This window comes from Pocillopora damicornis, chromosome 6, assembly GCF_964200805.1.
Source record: "Pocillopora damicornis chromosome 6, jaPocDami1.2, whole genome shotgun sequence".
NCBI lineage: Eukaryota > Metazoa > Cnidaria > Anthozoa > Scleractinia > Pocilloporidae > Pocillopora > Pocillopora damicornis.
This window is the reverse complement of record NC_142675.1, coordinates 7,370,901-7,388,347: the sequence shown is the minus strand read 5'-3', so window position 1 is coordinate 7,388,347 and position 17,447 is coordinate 7,370,901. Positions and strand designations below refer to the sequence as shown.

The window sequence follows — 17,447 nt, the reverse complement described above, 5'->3', positions numbered from 1 at the left end:
ACGCACGTGTTGTCCATGTCGGTACAGCGACATGGTACATTTGTTCGCCAAGCCTGTTCCTGTTATCAGCATGATAACAAATGAAGTGTTCACTTACATTTATGCAACTCGCCGTCATCGCATTCAACAATTGAACTATCAGCTGCTAAGACCCAGGAATCTAAAATACTACGCCGTTATAGTTCACTGAAAAGGAGCACCACTGGATAACTGCTTAGGGTTTGTCGACGGAACTGTTCGGCCTATATTTAGACCAGAATGTCACCAAAGAATCGTCTACAACGATTGCTAATATGTTTGGACCTGTTAGTGGGTACTTTAAAATGTTTGCATTCCAATCTTTATGTTTGCTTACATGTGTTTGAATGGTTTTTGTATTTGACCATCAACAAATGATTTATTCTAAGAGAGTGGCAACAGCAAATGCAACTTTGTTTATGACCTATTTACTAATTCTGATTTATCAACTAACATTATAGGGACCGCGTAGAGGGAGGGGCTGAGGGGGCTTCAGGGCCCCCCTTCACTTTTTTACAAAAACAAAAATAAATTAAACAAAAATTATTTAAGAAAAATAACGGAACCAAAATAGCCCCCCACTCAAAAAACTTGCTGTGCGGTCCCTGCATTGTATTTTTCAGAGGGAAGAAAACATGATGCCTGGATGTTGGCAGACTCCAACCTGTTTGCAGATCTCAACCGATATGCCCTTTCGCCAGCTGGACGGCCTCTATGTATATACGGTGATCCGGCTTATCCTTTGCGAGTGAACCTCCAAAGCCCATTTAGAAATGCAGTTTTGACTGCTCAGATGGAGGCATATAACGAAGCCATGAGCTCCGTTAGGTCTTCTGTGGAATGGCTCTTCGGAGACACTGTAAACTATTTCAAGTTTTAAGATGTTTCTACATAAACTACAATTCGCGGCTAAATATTGGTATATTGTCATCATGTTGCGGAAAGATATTTAATAACGAAGAAGAGTGACTTTACCCTATAAAAAATTGATCCTGTACAGGAATTTCCTGGAAATAACCCTCCTTATAATTTATCACTGATCTTCTAGTTTTTTTTAGGTAAAATCCGTGTCGAATTCCGGATCAAGAAAATAGTTCTTGAATTCTAATCTAGTACGTTCGACACCTCTTTTTCTTAGAGGTGACTTAGGGTGTAAACAAGTAGTACTTTTCATCCTCCGCACTGAATTTATAATCAGATAACTTATATGAACAGCACGTAGCTCTTTTAGGGGCGGTACCTTGGGCACGCCCTTTCTTCTCCGAATTTCCTGTTTATTCTGCTGTTATGTAACAGTCTTCGAGGACTATTTTCTCTTAAGATATCTTTTCAATTATGATTCTAATTCTGTCAGTGAGTTCATTTTAATTTTTATATTACCAATCTTGTTTAGTTATGACCAAACTTGACCACAAGAGTCAGAAATTTAAGGTAGAAAATGATTTTATAAAGCGTAAACATCCCGAAGGTTCCTACTTAGTATGTGAGCTCCGTTCTGCATAGCTTAAAGTGATTCACTCGTTAAGAATAAAAGGATGACGAAGGTTAGAGATTGATGGCTCAGTAAGCGTCACTTTTTTAAGCGGTGACCCACACTTTTTCTTGAGAGATCTGAGCTAGTTCCCGTTATAGTAACTTGTGTAGAAAAAGGAGAGAATAAAGAAATAGTCAACAGAACGAGTGTCAAAAAGAACATCTAACAATATCGTTTGCGCACTTTTAAGGAACAGCCTCACTTGCCTGTATGAAAATAACACTTCTAAGTTCTTCCGGTGTAAACCCTCCCGAACCTTTTTTCTTACTTTGCATAATACTATGCCTTTTTTTAAAACTGAATACAAAGAAAGTATAATTGTGAGCACTAAAATAATTTATTCATTTAAGATATATCTTGAATGATGTAAACCACTGAACAAATTTCCAGCAAAATGGGTGGAAATCATATTTGCAGAACCCAACAGAATTTACTCCTACTTTAAAAAAACAGAAAATGCAAAATGACATTTAACAAACAAAATCATTGACGTGAAGCTGCAATAACTTTACAAGGAAGAGTAAATCAGTGCAATGTCATCTCTGTCGGGGAACTAGTTAGTAATTACTTTTTCGCAAGTCTTTCTAACAACACCATCATAGCCTGTGTTTGTTGTTGTTGTTTCTGCAAAAAAGCCATTTGAAGTGTTTGCATCTGATCTTTTCGTTAAGCCATGTTTGCAATCATAGCCTCCTGGGTTTTAAACATTTGCGCTTGCTTCTCTTTTTCGTTTTCAACTTCTCTTGCTTACAAGGCAAGCTCCTCTTCACGGATCTTAGGCTCCTTTTCTGACTTTTCCCGTGGAAATTCGGTAACATCAGCTCCGCTTCTTTGCTGCCTTTTCGCTTTTCTTTCACAGTCTTCATTGGCCTTTTTTTAGTTTCATCAAGTCTTTCCAAGGCTTGGGAACGCATCTCGGTTTTTGTGCGATCTGTTTCTACGCTCTTGCTGCTAAACGATTCTCTCATTGATTCTACTAATTTCTCTCTCGGAAATTTCTTCTAACAGTACGCTGAACTCTGTTGGTTCGGGAGATGTACCACTTGCTTTTGCTTCTTCGCTACTTTGCTGTCGACATCTCCCGAGTAGCAAGTCAAATCTCTCTCTCACCGTCCATTGATTTACTTTGAATTTGACTGCAGTCACACTGTTGAGGTTTTCGGAAATTTGCATCCAAATTCTTCCTCTTTCATTGCTTCCTTTCCTGAACTTGTAAAACTCTTGTACCAAAATTTCTTTGCACAACAACACGTGGTGCGCTGTTGTCCACTAAATTGGCCTGTTGTAAAAATCAAAATTAACAGAAATAAATGAACTTTCTAATAACTTGTTATCAGTACCCACCAACTTAGTGCCGGAAAAGCAAACTGAAGAACTGTCCCTGGTTTTGACATCTTTTTTCTACAGATAAATTTTGACCAAATTTCGTTCAGCTATTATTTATCAACTCGTAAAGAAACGTAAGTAATTCAATCACATGTAAAAAAAATTCAAATAATTAAGACTTCAGAAAAAATATTATGGCAAATTCTGACGTACTGGCCACTACGGGAACGAAGCGATTTTGCCGAAGCAGATGGCAAGATTACGGCGCGAATTCCCGCCTAAGACATGCGCAGTTCGATGGGTTTTAAGTATAGACTTCCGGTCGCCGTAGTAGAGACTGCATCTTAAAGTCCCTAAAATCAGCCGAGAAGCTACTGCACGAACACGAAGTGGTAACAACAACTAGCTTTGTTATGTATTACTGTTACGGTGTTGGCAAAGGTAAGTCTAAAGTCAGAGGGGCGCCTTAGATGAACTCTGGTTACGAGGGGGAATGTTAAATGGAGGGATGCAGGGGTGTAGTGGTCATGGGGAGACCAAGGGATTAAAAAACATTCCATAAAAATCGCAAATTAAATCTACTCTTTATTTTGATTTTTGAAAGACAGGTGTGTCAAAAACGTGAAAAAGCTGTACCACGCTTCCTTATTAAGTCACTGTTTATTCACTTGATTTAACGATTTTACGACTACGCTTTGGAACAGTGCCATATATGGCGCGATAAAACACGTGCTGCATACATGTCCGTTTAGTTATGTATAGATATAGGAAATCTCTTACAAATGTCAATTAAATTAAGAATAATTAACGCATCGTACAGTTTCCAACACAGGTGCGTAATTCACTTACCTTGTTTTTTTTCTTTTATTTTTTTGCAAAAATTGGAAAAGATAGAAAGGAACAAAAAATAAAACCATTGCAGAACTTCAATAGCTAAAATGTGGTGGCTAACCTGAAAAAGGAGGGGTTTGTATGTGGTTGTCAATACCCTTTTTCAGATATGACCCAAAAGTCAATACCTGCAGCACATGCCTCTCGCACAGACTTATATTATTGACTAACTGACTGACTGACCACCAGACAAAATTGATAAATGAATGACTGAATGAATGAATGTCTCTTTAATGCCCCACTGATTTGTTAGAGAGAATGTGGAAATAAAAGGGAAAAAAGTATTTTTTAATGATCCCCAGACTTCAAAGTCTCCACCAAGGATCACATATGATTAAGTTCTTTTTATTATCACTGGAAAAAGGGAGAATGATTTCAATCAGGGCTCTGACAGGTATGCAGCTGATAAGCAACGAAGAAAAAAATGCTTTGGTAACAAACACGTGATTGTAATGTTTGAAGATATGTTATTCCATGAGCCTGTAGAAGCCAGTTTTCTGTGACCTTAGCCTGCCCTGAGGCCAGAAAGTAAATAGTTGAAAAATTAAAAAAAAAAAAATAGGACCAAAGCTGGGAAAATAGTTGTGCAGGGTGTGTTTGTTTATACAAATAGAATGAAGTAGAGGACACAGAAGACGTACATTTCTGCTTTCTAAGGAGTAATAACCACCTTGCTTTCTACTAAATGATGATTGCATGGCAAAATTGTTTTCTTAAACTGATTTCTAATTCTTACCAGCTAGAGGTACAAGACTAAATAAAAAAAGAGAAAATGTAAATTTATTCACGAAAATAGTAATTCCAGGAGCGTTCGACTCGTTTAGAATGCGGAAAAGTAATATGGGCAAAGTCGACAAAATATGCCAGCTGTACCTCCAGCCAGTAGTAAAAACTTTTTCACTATCACGTATTGGAAGAACCGTAGTTAAAATTAGGCAAACACGACTGACGTTGTGTTGTGCCGCTAGGGACGAAGGTGAACGAGAGCTACGTATAATTTCATCAGTCAGTTATTCTTTCTTTTTTTTTTTTTTTTTTTAGTATAATCGAGAACCATATTATTTGACATGCACTAGTTCTATTTCTGCTGCTTACATTATTATTGCTTGGGTATAATCAGGAAATTATGTGAACAACTGAGCACCTACCCCTCCAATGACCCAACAAAAGTCAACTGATGACAAGTTATGGTCAACGTTCTCTTAGGGGAAGGGGTAGGTAAGTATTTGCTCAGATACTGACATTTATCCACATGTGGTTACCCCTCCAAAACTTTGGATGCAAAAAGCCCACCTCGTTTTTCAGCAAACGTGCCTTCTTTATAGAAATTAATAGGGTATGAAATTTACGAATTGCCTTGAAATTTGGTCGGAAGACTCCCAAGATAACAATCCATAAAAAAAACTCTGTGAGGGAATTCCGTTTTTCGAAATTGGTAAAATTTTGATAAGCAAACTAGACAGAAAAATTGCAAAGCAACAAATAGCAATATCAAAAACCCCCGCACGATTTTGAAGAGCAACCCCTCAGGATTGGAATTGTACAGAAATTTAATTGTGCGGTCTGTGTTGATACCCGATTTTCTCAAAGAAACATCGTCTAATTGGAATTTTTGCACCTCAGTCGGTTTACGATTAGATCAAGCTAAAAGGAATGTTTTTTTCCTGATAGCGCATTTCATAACTTTGCCACTGATACATAGTTTATGGTGGTTGCGCTGTAACTAGGCGTTAACAGTATCCTTTTTTCGCGAAGGACAACCGTGAAAGTCGACCTTATTCTTAAATATGAAGCCGATCGGTGACACTGAGCATGCTCAAAGGTGTTAGGTTGCAAAAACAACAGGCGCGATCGGTAATAAGCAAAGATGGTGTAGATTATGTTGCATTAAATAATCTCTTTTCGGGCATAATCTTAAGGAAATATAACCCGGACATATAAACCCGTTTAAAAAATAAATCAATTGGAGAGTCTTGTCAGCAAGCGGTAATCGTCCAACAATACTTTCCAGCGTTGTAAACAGTGGACGGCTCATTTTATTACCAACGTACTTGCGTATACACTACTCTATAATAGATCACACATGAGCTACCTACCATAAAGATGCCCGGCTACATTTCCAAAATGGCTACCAAAACAACGAAGGAAAAGTGCCGATACTGCAAGCGTTTTCTGAATTGCTCACCTTGTTGTGACACATGTCTACTTAACTGTGCATTGCATGAACGAGCGAATTATTGCTCTTCAAATTCCTTGATTTGTCCGAACTTTTAAATCGATCTACAGGAAATTTCTAACGGCTTTTGAAGCTTTGTTTCCAGACGATGCGGTTGGGAGTGGGAGTTACTACATGTGATATTGCAGGTTTTTTTTTTCAGTTTTTCTTAGACCATAAGTTTTTAAACTACGAGTGTTTATCGTAATTGATTATAATATCGTAATGATTTTAGGCGGATACAGGGCCCCTCTGGACAACAGCCTCGTAGCTGTGGCCATGCGGTTTTAAACAAAGTTCACTCATACACTCATATGTCACGGGCGACGAGCCGGGAAATAAAAATAGTCCAAAATGTGAGTGATCAGCGGAGAAACAAGTTTTAACTATTTATATGGAGACAAATCATTTGCAGTTGCAGAAAAGAATCGTGTTGTAAAACCAAAATGTCACCAAGTTATACTTCGCTAATTAAAAAAGTTAAGGAATTTTCCAAACGCTTTGACTGTAAAAAAAATTTTTTACCGCTATATTAACCGGGAATAGAGATCGGTGACACCGAGAGAGGCATCAAGAAAAATTATATTTACGTTTGCTAATTTGTTGTGTGACGATAAAAAAGTATCTTGACTTCCAGTTGTTCAACGCGTTAATGACAGTTGGCTTGCTTTTCACTTGAATTTTGCAATCTAGATTCAGTATTTTTTCCCGGAAAATGAAAAGCTACGCAACTCTACTCTCGATTTTTATATTTTTGAGTTTTTAATAAGTTTGTATCCACCCATTGTTTATTAAAGCAATAAAGGATATATGTAAAGTTAACACTTTTGAAAAATAGCTGAACTTCTTATTTAGCGAGGTATCCTGTCAACAGAGAAAGATGTTTTCCGTCTTTTCACGAGCACGGGACAAAGAGGAAAATCTGAGTCCCCACACGGAATCGAATTTCAAACCTGCGGAAGCCGCGCTCCGATGCTCTACCTCTGAGCCATAGAGACTCTATGGTGAGCGAAGTCTATTGCGAAGTTCATATGACACGCGTCCTGCACGCGGCTGGGATCAGCGATGTCAATAACGTCATGTTTGTAAATAGACTAAGAGAGATGGTAAAGTTTTGAGCTTGGCAAAGAAATAGAGGAAGATTTTCTTTTTGTCCCACGTTTGTGACAAGACGGAAAACATCTTTCTCCATTTCTTTACTGAGCTTAAAACTTACCATCTCTCTTATTTTAAAGGCGCGCGTAGATAGTGCTGCGAACGAGTGAGATGTCGAGTTGAACACGAGAAGAGAAATTCAACCAAGCAACCATGTATTAATCTGTTTATCGTTTAAACACAACAGCCCTTTACTGACAAGAAAAGCCGACTTTAATAATGAATGAAAATAAAAGGATCAGCAATCTTCGAATAAAAATCGTAAAATGAACGACTAAAAACGATGAAAAATGCTGCGGTAAAACCGTGTATGACGACTACAACTGAACAACAGGAGAATTCTACATGCAAGTAAGCAAGGTTAGAGAGAATCTTAGAAAATCAAATGGAACGGAAAAGCACTTATTGGGGAACAATTATTGTTCTAACTTAGATGGCAAAATATGAAATAAAAACTATAATTGGAGCAACACAAACGAACGAAACGTGAGAATAAAACTAAGTAAAATATAGTCCAACAACAAGAGTAATAAAAGGAACAGAGGTTGGTTTGCAATAAACTGATTGAAATTATGACGAACTGTGCGAATATTGTGCAAACAAAAACGAATGAAGCGAGCACGTTTTTGAACAAAGGCGCGTGTCCAATTATAATAACATCAGATGAAAATAAAATGAGAAAGAAATGCAAGTAAACAAAAGACCGAATGTCCCTGATTCCTAACCACGGAAAAGCAAATGCAAAAGCGGGCTAAAAACAAATTATAATGAAACTATTTAAAACAGTGAAACAATAACTAAGCAAATTTGCGGGGTTTACGCGCTAGAGAACAAGATAAGCGACTAAAAGCGATTCGGTAATTAACAAGGTCAAGCACCTGCACTGAATGTAGCAAACACTATAAACAATCCTACCCTACCAGGAGCAAGTTCTCTAGCTCTTTAGCCTTCTCTCAAGCGAACAGTTCAGTAGGGCAGCACAAACTCAAAAGCATCGTTTCAAAAAAGTTTATTACAGGACTTTTTCAAGATTCACCTAAACAATAAGTAACTTTTTTTCTCTTTCAGCTGCAGACGAGTTGCCGTTAAAGTTGCTTCCAAACAACATCGCGTGATTGCTTTCATATCACCTCTCGCTACAGGTCACGCATCTTAAGATTGAAACAAGACACGCACGGCAGATTTTCCGCATCTCACATTGCAGTTAAAGACTTTCCGTTTTCGCCTAGTGATCTCTTTATTTTGCACCTTTCCTCTGGCAAAGAAAGATAATTTTTTCCCTTCTATAGTAGTAACATAATCCTTCGTGGTTTTTTTTTTTTGTATATTTGGGCGTATCAGCGTCAGATAGCGTTTTTCTGCCAAAACTACGAATGATGCGTTCGTCTTCTTATATTTTCAAAGTTTTTAGTGGCAGAAATCCGCCTCTCCCACCCACTACCCCTTTGAAACTCTAACGTTCCACGCTCGTAGTTGCGACTTAATCCCAATCAAAACTTTCCTCCTTCTCATGAATAATTGTTGGAATCTGATTAGTAGAGCTAAACTGTAAACCAAGCCTCTTAGTCTGTTCCTTTGACGTCTCCATCGTCGACCCATCCAAAGACTGGGCCAGAGGGACTGACATAGATGGACCTGATCAGAATATTGTACGCAATTAACACATAAAGAGAGCGTCGGATAATCTTGCGGGTATTAAACAAAGAAACTCTGCACCTAATTTTCAATTACGAGATGGTTGTATTCAAATGTATTCAGCTGAAGCTACAAAGGAAAAGCATAAAATTTACCAGATATATACTTTATAAAGCTATACTGAAGAATTATTGACCGTATTCCAATGACTTGCAATTTATCGGTGCAAACTCAATAGTAATAAAATCTGAATATAATCTCGAGTCAAACGCTCAGAAAGACTCGCTTCATGTTGTTAGGGGTCGCTCATTATTTATCGCCTATAGGGGGGGAGGGGGGTTAGTTACGCCATGATAAAATTTATGATTCCCCCTCATTGACAGTGAATTGGTGGTCAATCTTCTATAGTACTCCCTTACACTCTGTTAGAGACGACTGATCATCCTCCCTTCCTTAAAACCATGTGACCCCCCCCCCCCATCAAAGAAAAAAAGGAAGGGGAATCTCCCATCCCCCGGTGGTAAATAAATGTTTGGTCTCTAAAACTCTTTTCATGACTGTGGGAGCAAGATGGGTTGACATTCACTTTGACACCGAAGTTTGTTATCCATTCGCCGAATTTATTAAAAAACCGCTTTCCTACATATCCTAATTTAATACACTATTCTCTTTATTAAACTGTATAACTGGCTTCTTTCGTCTTTTACCACAGGTATTTTAGCATTATCTCGACCAATTCCTCAGCATCCAAGCAAACTTCTTCCATCCTGTTTCCTTAATATCGCATGTCAATGGAGTCGCCTCGGTAACAAAACTGTAATAATAATAGCGTGGTACATTTCCTCTATTGGAATGGAGCAGATATTTCAACAGAAATCTCATCTTTGAAAACGAAGTTTCGAAAAAGTTACACAGCTTACTGCAAACGGCTTGATTGTAATTCCATTATAGGGTGCGTGGATTAAAACGACTTTCAAAAGAAGGAAAAGCCATCAGGGTTCTTAAATCAGTTCAGCGCAATACATATGACATTGGTATATGAGAAATACTACCTTTTGCTCTCAGAATTGTTTCCTCCTTTTATTTCTCTTCCCAGGAGGATATGTTGGTGTCAAACATCAGAAGCCACTTCCAGGAAAGACTGGAAATGGGCTTTGACAACAAAAACAAATGAGATGGGAGGGGGAGGGGGAGGGGGGGTTAGAAGGGAGGGGAGGGGAAAACTAGTTTTCTGTTTCTTCCGCCAAGCTCTTATTAAACTTACTGATGGAGTTTTCAAGTTTTCCTCCCCTTGGAGCCCGTGTGGTCAGGCAATTAACGGAGGGATCATGGCTCTTGTAGGATAAGGAGTGGATGGGGGGTGGGAGGGGAGGGGAGGGGAGGGGAGGGGAGGGGAGGGGAGGGGAGGGGTTGTACGGGAAGTGAGGGAGCATAGCAGCGTTGCTTTAGCAGCAGTCAATTTCCTGTCCTTCCCAATCCCACTATTATGGCTTTGTTGAGGAAACATTAAGATTTTGCGATGTTTCGTTTCCTTTACATGTTTTTGCTGTTAGAAATTAAAAACCCAACGAAAAAAAAAACACTTACTGAGTTGTGCTCCAAATCGTTAACTGTGAATACTACCCGTTGTTTAGATCACTCCACTAACTAACAGTCGTCCACCTGGTCCTCATTGTTCGATAACGATAACCACTGCATAAATCTCCATCCGATGGATGGTACAGTATTCTTTGTTAACACATCCGCTGGATAGCGATGTATTCATTGGATAGCGTTATCCGCCCTTTGAACAACTGGGTCCTGTTCTATTTTAGAATCTATTAATTTTTTAAAGTATTTTTAAATGACTTCGAGGATGTCGGTTTACGTTTCAAATCCGTTGTCTCTATTTCTGATGAAAGTGAAAAGACTTTATCAGCTCTATCTTTCACAGAGTTCCTTATAAAATTTGTTCAAACAATTTTGTTTCAATCTGTTGACAAAGCTCCTCTGAAGGTGCACTGTTCTACTTGTATGTCATTTAAAACATGTTGAAGTCGGCGGATCTACACGAAACTACCCTCACACCGGTCATTTTTCATAAACATGTACGTTATCATGATGCTGTATTTCTCCGTGAAGTTTCTATCGGTCGCTCCAAAGAGGACGAGAAATGGATATTTTTCATATATTTTAGCAGATTTCCGCTTTCTGAAGTAAAAACAAAACAACCCCCAAAAAAAAAACTTCGAATGAACGCTAGTAAACACTGAAAATCTGAGAGTATAAATCGTAACTGTCAGCGGCAGTACCACATGTAAAACCCAGTTGCAATCGCAATTTGAACGACATGGGCATCTCCTTTCAAAGAGCAGATTCGGGCAGTTATCACTTCCTTGTGACAGGAACTAAGATATTTCGAATCATCTGAAAACTGTCGGAAAACTGTTAGAACATTTCCATAAGATATGACGAGGAGAGACTTATCACCGCCGCAGTGCAATCGAGTCAATCGATATTTCCTTCCATAACAAAGTTCGAAATAAAAGATTTAATGGAATCATAATGTCATAATTCCACCTTTCAAACAACTTATTATCCACACGCAAATCGCAACTTGTCACTTGAAAGAATTTTCCCATGGTTAATATGTAATCTGGATTGCTTCATGTCCTTCAGGAAAAAGAAGAGTCAAAGCTCTCTTTAATTTTCCCCTAAGGTGGCCGGCTCACCAGGAAGAAACAGGAGATCGTTCGGTCCAATAACGTTGGTCTGTAGAGATTATCGAGCTAATAACTGAGAAGATTGTGCCCTTTGGTTCATCAGTGACAGCATTAACTATTTCAAATCTGTATTTCTCGGTCCAACCGACACTAAAAATAGTTCCTTGTTAATTTTGTAAGCACTTTCTATAGCATTTTATTGTCAAGGAAAATAAATCTCAAGGCTCAAAGCCAATATAACGTTCGAGCACGTGAAAGACTCCCTGAAAAAAGCTAAATTTTTGGAAATTGATTGTGATAAAATCCCTGTTCCGTTTGTTGTACAGCAGGGATACTGAGTAATTCAAAATCTCCACTTGGTGATGATTTTCGTGCAAGTCGTACAAATTGCTATTGTGGCGACTGGGTTTTACATGTACCACTGCCGCTGACAAGTTGCGATTTCTGCCCTCTCAGTGTTTACGAGCGTTCAATCGAGGTTTTTTTCTTCTTTTTGGTTGTTTTCACCTAGAATGCGCGGAAATCTGCTGATATTTCGAAAAATGTCCATTTCTCGTCTTCTATGGGGCGACCGATGGAAACTTCATGGAGAAATACGGATTCACGCCATCGTGACAACGTACATGTTAATGACAAATGACCGGTGTGAGGATAGTTTCGTGTAGATCAGCCGACTTCAACATGTCTTAAATGACATACAAGTATAACATTGTATCTTCAGAGGACTTCAGATCGCTCAAATTCCCATAAAAGAAGGTGCAGCATTCGGAATCTGGATGATATGCACACGATTTGAGGTATATGTTTGTTGCTACGTCGAGTAGTCCTCCATGAAGGTTGATCAATTTTTTTTAAAGATGACTACTAGAGGTGAGATTTCTCTTCGGGATATTGTTCATAAGATAACATTCTTTCAAAGCCTTGAATGTTTCATTTTTCTGAAACATTTATTGTTGAGAACATTAGATGTAAACATCGCCAAATTATGCAATATCTGATTTTGAGCTTCGTTCGCGAATTTCCTCCATAAAAAGTAGAGGCAGGCCTGCAGAGATTTTTACATATTTCATAACTAACTAATATTATAACCAGCTAGGTGGGTAGTTTCAGTTGCAGAATCGGTGCACTTTTGGAGATATTCAGATAAACGTTTTCCCTGTTTTACCCGACAACAAAAATGACCGAAACTGTACCGAGATGAATAATCTATTGGTGTGTTCACATTCTCTCCCAGGGAAAATTGAATAAATCAATGTAGAGACGAGTGATGTTACTATGTATGATAGAAGTGCCAATTTGTGATGTTTTATTTAGCTTGAGATAGAAATAGAAATTTCACTCTTTTTTGCGACGTTTTTGTGTAAAAACGAGGCCCTTGGCCTCGAACAGGCAGCCGCTGTTACCATGGCAACAAGAGTGCTGCGACCTTTAAAAAGGGCATTTTTGTGCATCCCCCTGAGCGCCTAACTGCATGCAAAATTTGAAGGCAGGGTCGAAAATTTTCATTCCCTAAGATGTTTGATTCTTACAGAGACTTGATCTTAATTCGGCTGTTTCGTTCTGGTTAGCAGCTAAACCTCGTCGCAAGCGCCCTCCAAAGGTTTTCAACACAGCACCACCACCAGGTCCAGGATCTGCAAATGAGGATGTTCCTGTGGTAATTGTACATGATGTTGGTGTACAGGCAACTGGTGATGACGCCCAGTTATTCTATTCTGTTGAGGAAGAGGTAGAGGAAATCTCCAAAGCCTTGGAGTTGCCAGATTTGGATGCCGAAGATTCTGATTGTGGCTGACTTTGAGTTTTCATAAACTACAAAAAGTGTCAGTTTCACACTTTATCACTTTATAAGCTGAAGTTAAAGGCCCATTATCAACCTTGAGCCAACGCGTTCGTTTGTTTTCGTTTTGAACCACCGCTTTTGTTTAAATAGCGCCTCTGATTGGTCAGTTACTTTTACCTTGTCAGGTCTCAAAATACCTTCTGCCTTTTCTCCGATGAATTTGAAGAGCTTATCAAAATAATTCTGTTTAAAACAGTTCTATACGTTTTAATCCGGTATGGAATTGGATGAATCTATTGATTTAGTAGATTCCGAGGCAGTAAACACTTATGGATCGGTTGTTGCTAAAGAGAAACGCGAAAATCCTTGCGGGCATTTCGAAGAAGGTGAAAATGTTGATCCACCACGTTTTCATTCATTCATCAATTTTTTTAAATTGAAGTTTGCCATCCTTGTTAAATAGGACCAAGGGTCAGTTGAAGTTTCCTGCCCGTGGAGAGGAACTTGCGCTCGGAAGAGTGGTCGGGGTTGTTGTCCATGCAAAGCAGCAAATAAGAATTGTAACGCAAACTGTCAGTGTCGCTGACATTCGAGTTCCTGCAATGAAGTGACTACACTTAAAATAATTAAACGTCCGGCAGTGCGATATTTTTGCATATTTCTCTTCGAAATCCAAAAAATATTTATATGAAAATGTTCTACCTTTATGTACAATCCTCAAGCGCCTCCAGGCAGCCTAAAATTTTGAACTTGATGTTTCTCGCTAACCCTGTATACAGAGTACGAAGCCATCCAAGCGCTTAAAATTTCAATGACACGGCTGGACACGGTCCTTAAACAACTCCATATTTCTCTTTGAAATATACTAATTTTTCACTAGAAAATATTCTACCTTCATTTACAATCCTCAAGCGCTTCTAAAAAGTGAAAAAATGCCAACTTTCTCCGTTTCGCTGACCTTGTACACAGAGTACGAAGAGATCCAAGCGTGACACTAAGAAAATTTTCACCGGACACTACCGGACACGGTCATCAAATAACTAAACGTCCGGCAGTCTGATATTTTTCCATATTTCTCTTTGAAAAATACCAGTTTCTATAGGAAGTATTTTGTCTTCATTTAGAATCCTCAAGCGCTTCTAGAAAGTGAAAAAATTTGAATATTGTCCTTTTCGCCAACTCTTCACAGAGTACGAAGAGCTCCAGGCGTGACACTTAAAAATTTTTTTCTTAGGATTCTTCAAGACAAAATTCAAAATACTGTAAGGAAACAGTGAAATAACGAACGGCGAATGTATTTACCGTAAAACTGTTGACAATATGTTCAGGATGGCTCTTGAGAAAGACGATTTTAGAAGGGTTTCAGTGATCTGGGAATTTCGTGTTACAGGAAATTGGGTCGCAGCGCGAGTTGCATCAAGGTTGGAAATGGGCCTTTAACTTGTAACTGTGGGATAAAAAGAGGCTCCGAAAACAACAGTGAAATAAACAAATTCTCCCAGAGTACCATTCTTTTTTATTATAAAAGATTAAGTATGCATAATTGCAAGAAGATTTCTTCTCCAGATTGCAGGAAAATCCGTTTCTGGGAGACTTTTCTTTTAAAAATTTCCCGGGGGAGCATGCCCCCGGACCCCCCTAGAGGTTCGGGCCTTCGGCCCTCAATTTTCCAAGGTACCTGCCTACTTTAAAGGCAGTGCCCTTCTACTTGAAAGTTGTTTAAACCCTGCTTTAATTGCCTCAGCAAGACATTCCATTCTAAGACAAATACAAATTGGTTAGCGTCTTGTTCGCTTTTATTGCCTCAGCAATACATCTAGCACCCGCATCACTAATACCATTCCTACACAAATCCAAATTGGTTAGCGTCTTGTTCACTTTCATTGCCTCAGCAATACATGTAGCACCCGCATCACAAATACCATTGTCAGACAAATACAAATTGGTTAGCGTCTTGTTCACTTTCATTGCCTCAGCAATACATGTAGCATCCGCAGCACTAATACGATTCCTACACAAATCCAAATTGGTTAGCGTCTTGTTCACTTTGATTGCCTCAGCAATACATGTAGCACCCGCATCACTAATACCATTGCCACACAAATCCAAATTGGTTAGCGTCTTGTTCACTTTGATTGCCTCAGCAATACATGTAACACCCGCATCACTAATACGATTCTCAGACAAATACAAATTGGTTAGATTCAAACCAGTTCCAAACGACTTCGATAAATAAGAGTGAAAATCACTTTTTTCTCTTTTGCATTCGTTGATGGCCTCCAATACAATTTTTGCACCACGGCCTTTATTTTTGTTGACTTCATTTGTTAAACTCTTTACAAGAGCCACAACCTGTTCATCGCATTTCATGGCCAAAATTCCACACGAAAACAAAAGTATTTGTTTAAGTTTAACGAAATAATTTGGATCGGAAACTAGTTCTTCAGGTTTCATTTCCTTGCTTTGAATCTGAGAACAAATGAAGAATGCTGCAAAGAATTCTTGAAAACTTTTATGTAAGAAGGCATAATGTAGTGTTTGTCTCAGTTTGCTGCCACCAGGCTGCACTGACAGAAACCCAAATTCAGTCAGGTCTTTTGCATGGATACTCAATTCACTTTCATTTAAATCCAGCTTATCGTCAAGTAAACCATTCAACGCTACCTTTCCAAGGTGATTCAATTGCGGTTTGTAATGGTTTGTCAGGTCTTCGATCTTTTCGAGTAGTCCCTTCTTTTTTCTATATCTTCTCAAAACACATTCAACCATATCCAAGTACAGTTGAGCTCTGCTTTCGGGGAGTGTGCCCTCAAACTCTTCGCATAAAAGGCAAAGAAGTGCTGTGTTTAGAGGATTGGCCGCTATTTCTGTCAGGTTTTTATCTCGCGACATCCGTTGCGAGAGCTTGGTGGCTAAATCCGTCCTTTCTTTAAAGTACTTGGTGACAAATTCTATCACATGCTTTTCAGTGAATCCTTCGATCTGAAGCAGCGCGTCACAACATTTTCTCACCTCTTTTCCAGCTTCTTGTCTTGCTGTTGCAACTATGTGGCATCTGAGGAGTTCTCTTCCTTCAATTAATTTGGAAAACATCGACAATTTCCCGGATGGTAACTCATCCAATCCATCCAATATCAATAAAATGCTGGACTGATTTTCACGAATAAACTGAAAAAATTGTTTTTTGACTTTTTCATCGATGCCTAGGGGCAGCAGCTGATCATCAATGGCTTCCCAAACGTCAGAGTGGATATCTCGACATTTTAGCAACAATACCGCTTTAAATGCTATTGAGCCGCAGCCCTGAGGTGCTTGCTGTTTTGTGGCCCAGTCGTAGGCGTACTTTTTACAATGCAGCATTGCGAGTAAGAATCACATATCAATGATCAAATGCTCGCAATATGCAGGAAGTCTATCTCCAAGGACATAGGTAATCGAGCTAGCTTGCCACAAGTCTACTGTATGTAAGCGTTAGAGTGTCCGAAGTACTGAACGGAAGGTGGTAGGTTTGAGTCCCAACTGAATTAGAGACGTACGCACTCACTAACCATCTATTTCAATTAAATTTCAAAATCATGACATTTCATATTTCTAGTGTTCTTATTAGTTCTCTGAATTTCGGTTATCATCTGATATACAACCTGATATGGAAATGATTTATCTAAGTGTTGCTCAGCTGAGTCTACTTTTGGCTGGAAGCAATCACTTCTTTTGGTACATTGGAAATTAATTAAAGCAAATGATAGTCAACGTCATATCGGTAACAAAAAGTAAAATTAAAAAAGTTCAATGTAACTTCATTGAATGGTACTTATATTTGAAGTTTTACTTACAGCGTTTTCACTAGCTTCATATCAACGCTTTATGGTCAAGAAAAGGTATAACGTTGCCGCAACAAAAAAACAGCCGGTTACCTTAAAAATTTCATCATAGGAATTACGGAATAATGTTGAAATATCAACGCTCTAACAGGATCTTTCATTACAAAAACTCAACTTCGACTGCGGATCTGTTTGAGTAGCCATAATACTGGTTTCTCCGTTCGCTATCACGCAGCAAAACATTTGAACATTAGGGTATAACTCTCTTTACTGGTTTAACCAAATGTTTGTCTCAGTAGGAATATAACCCTTAACTCGTACACTCGAAGCGAGAAATTGAGGTCAGGATATTGAAACGAAAGCTATC

At 38.7% G+C, this 17,447-nt stretch overlaps 1 pseudogene; it reads right to left on the bottom strand.

The window, feature by feature from the left end:
• Window positions 1-2,116: 2,116 nt before the first annotated feature.
• Window positions 2,117-5,969, bottom strand: LOC149043709 (uncharacterized; annotated as a pseudogene).
• Between the last annotated feature and the right edge of the window lie 11,478 nt (window positions 5,970-17,447).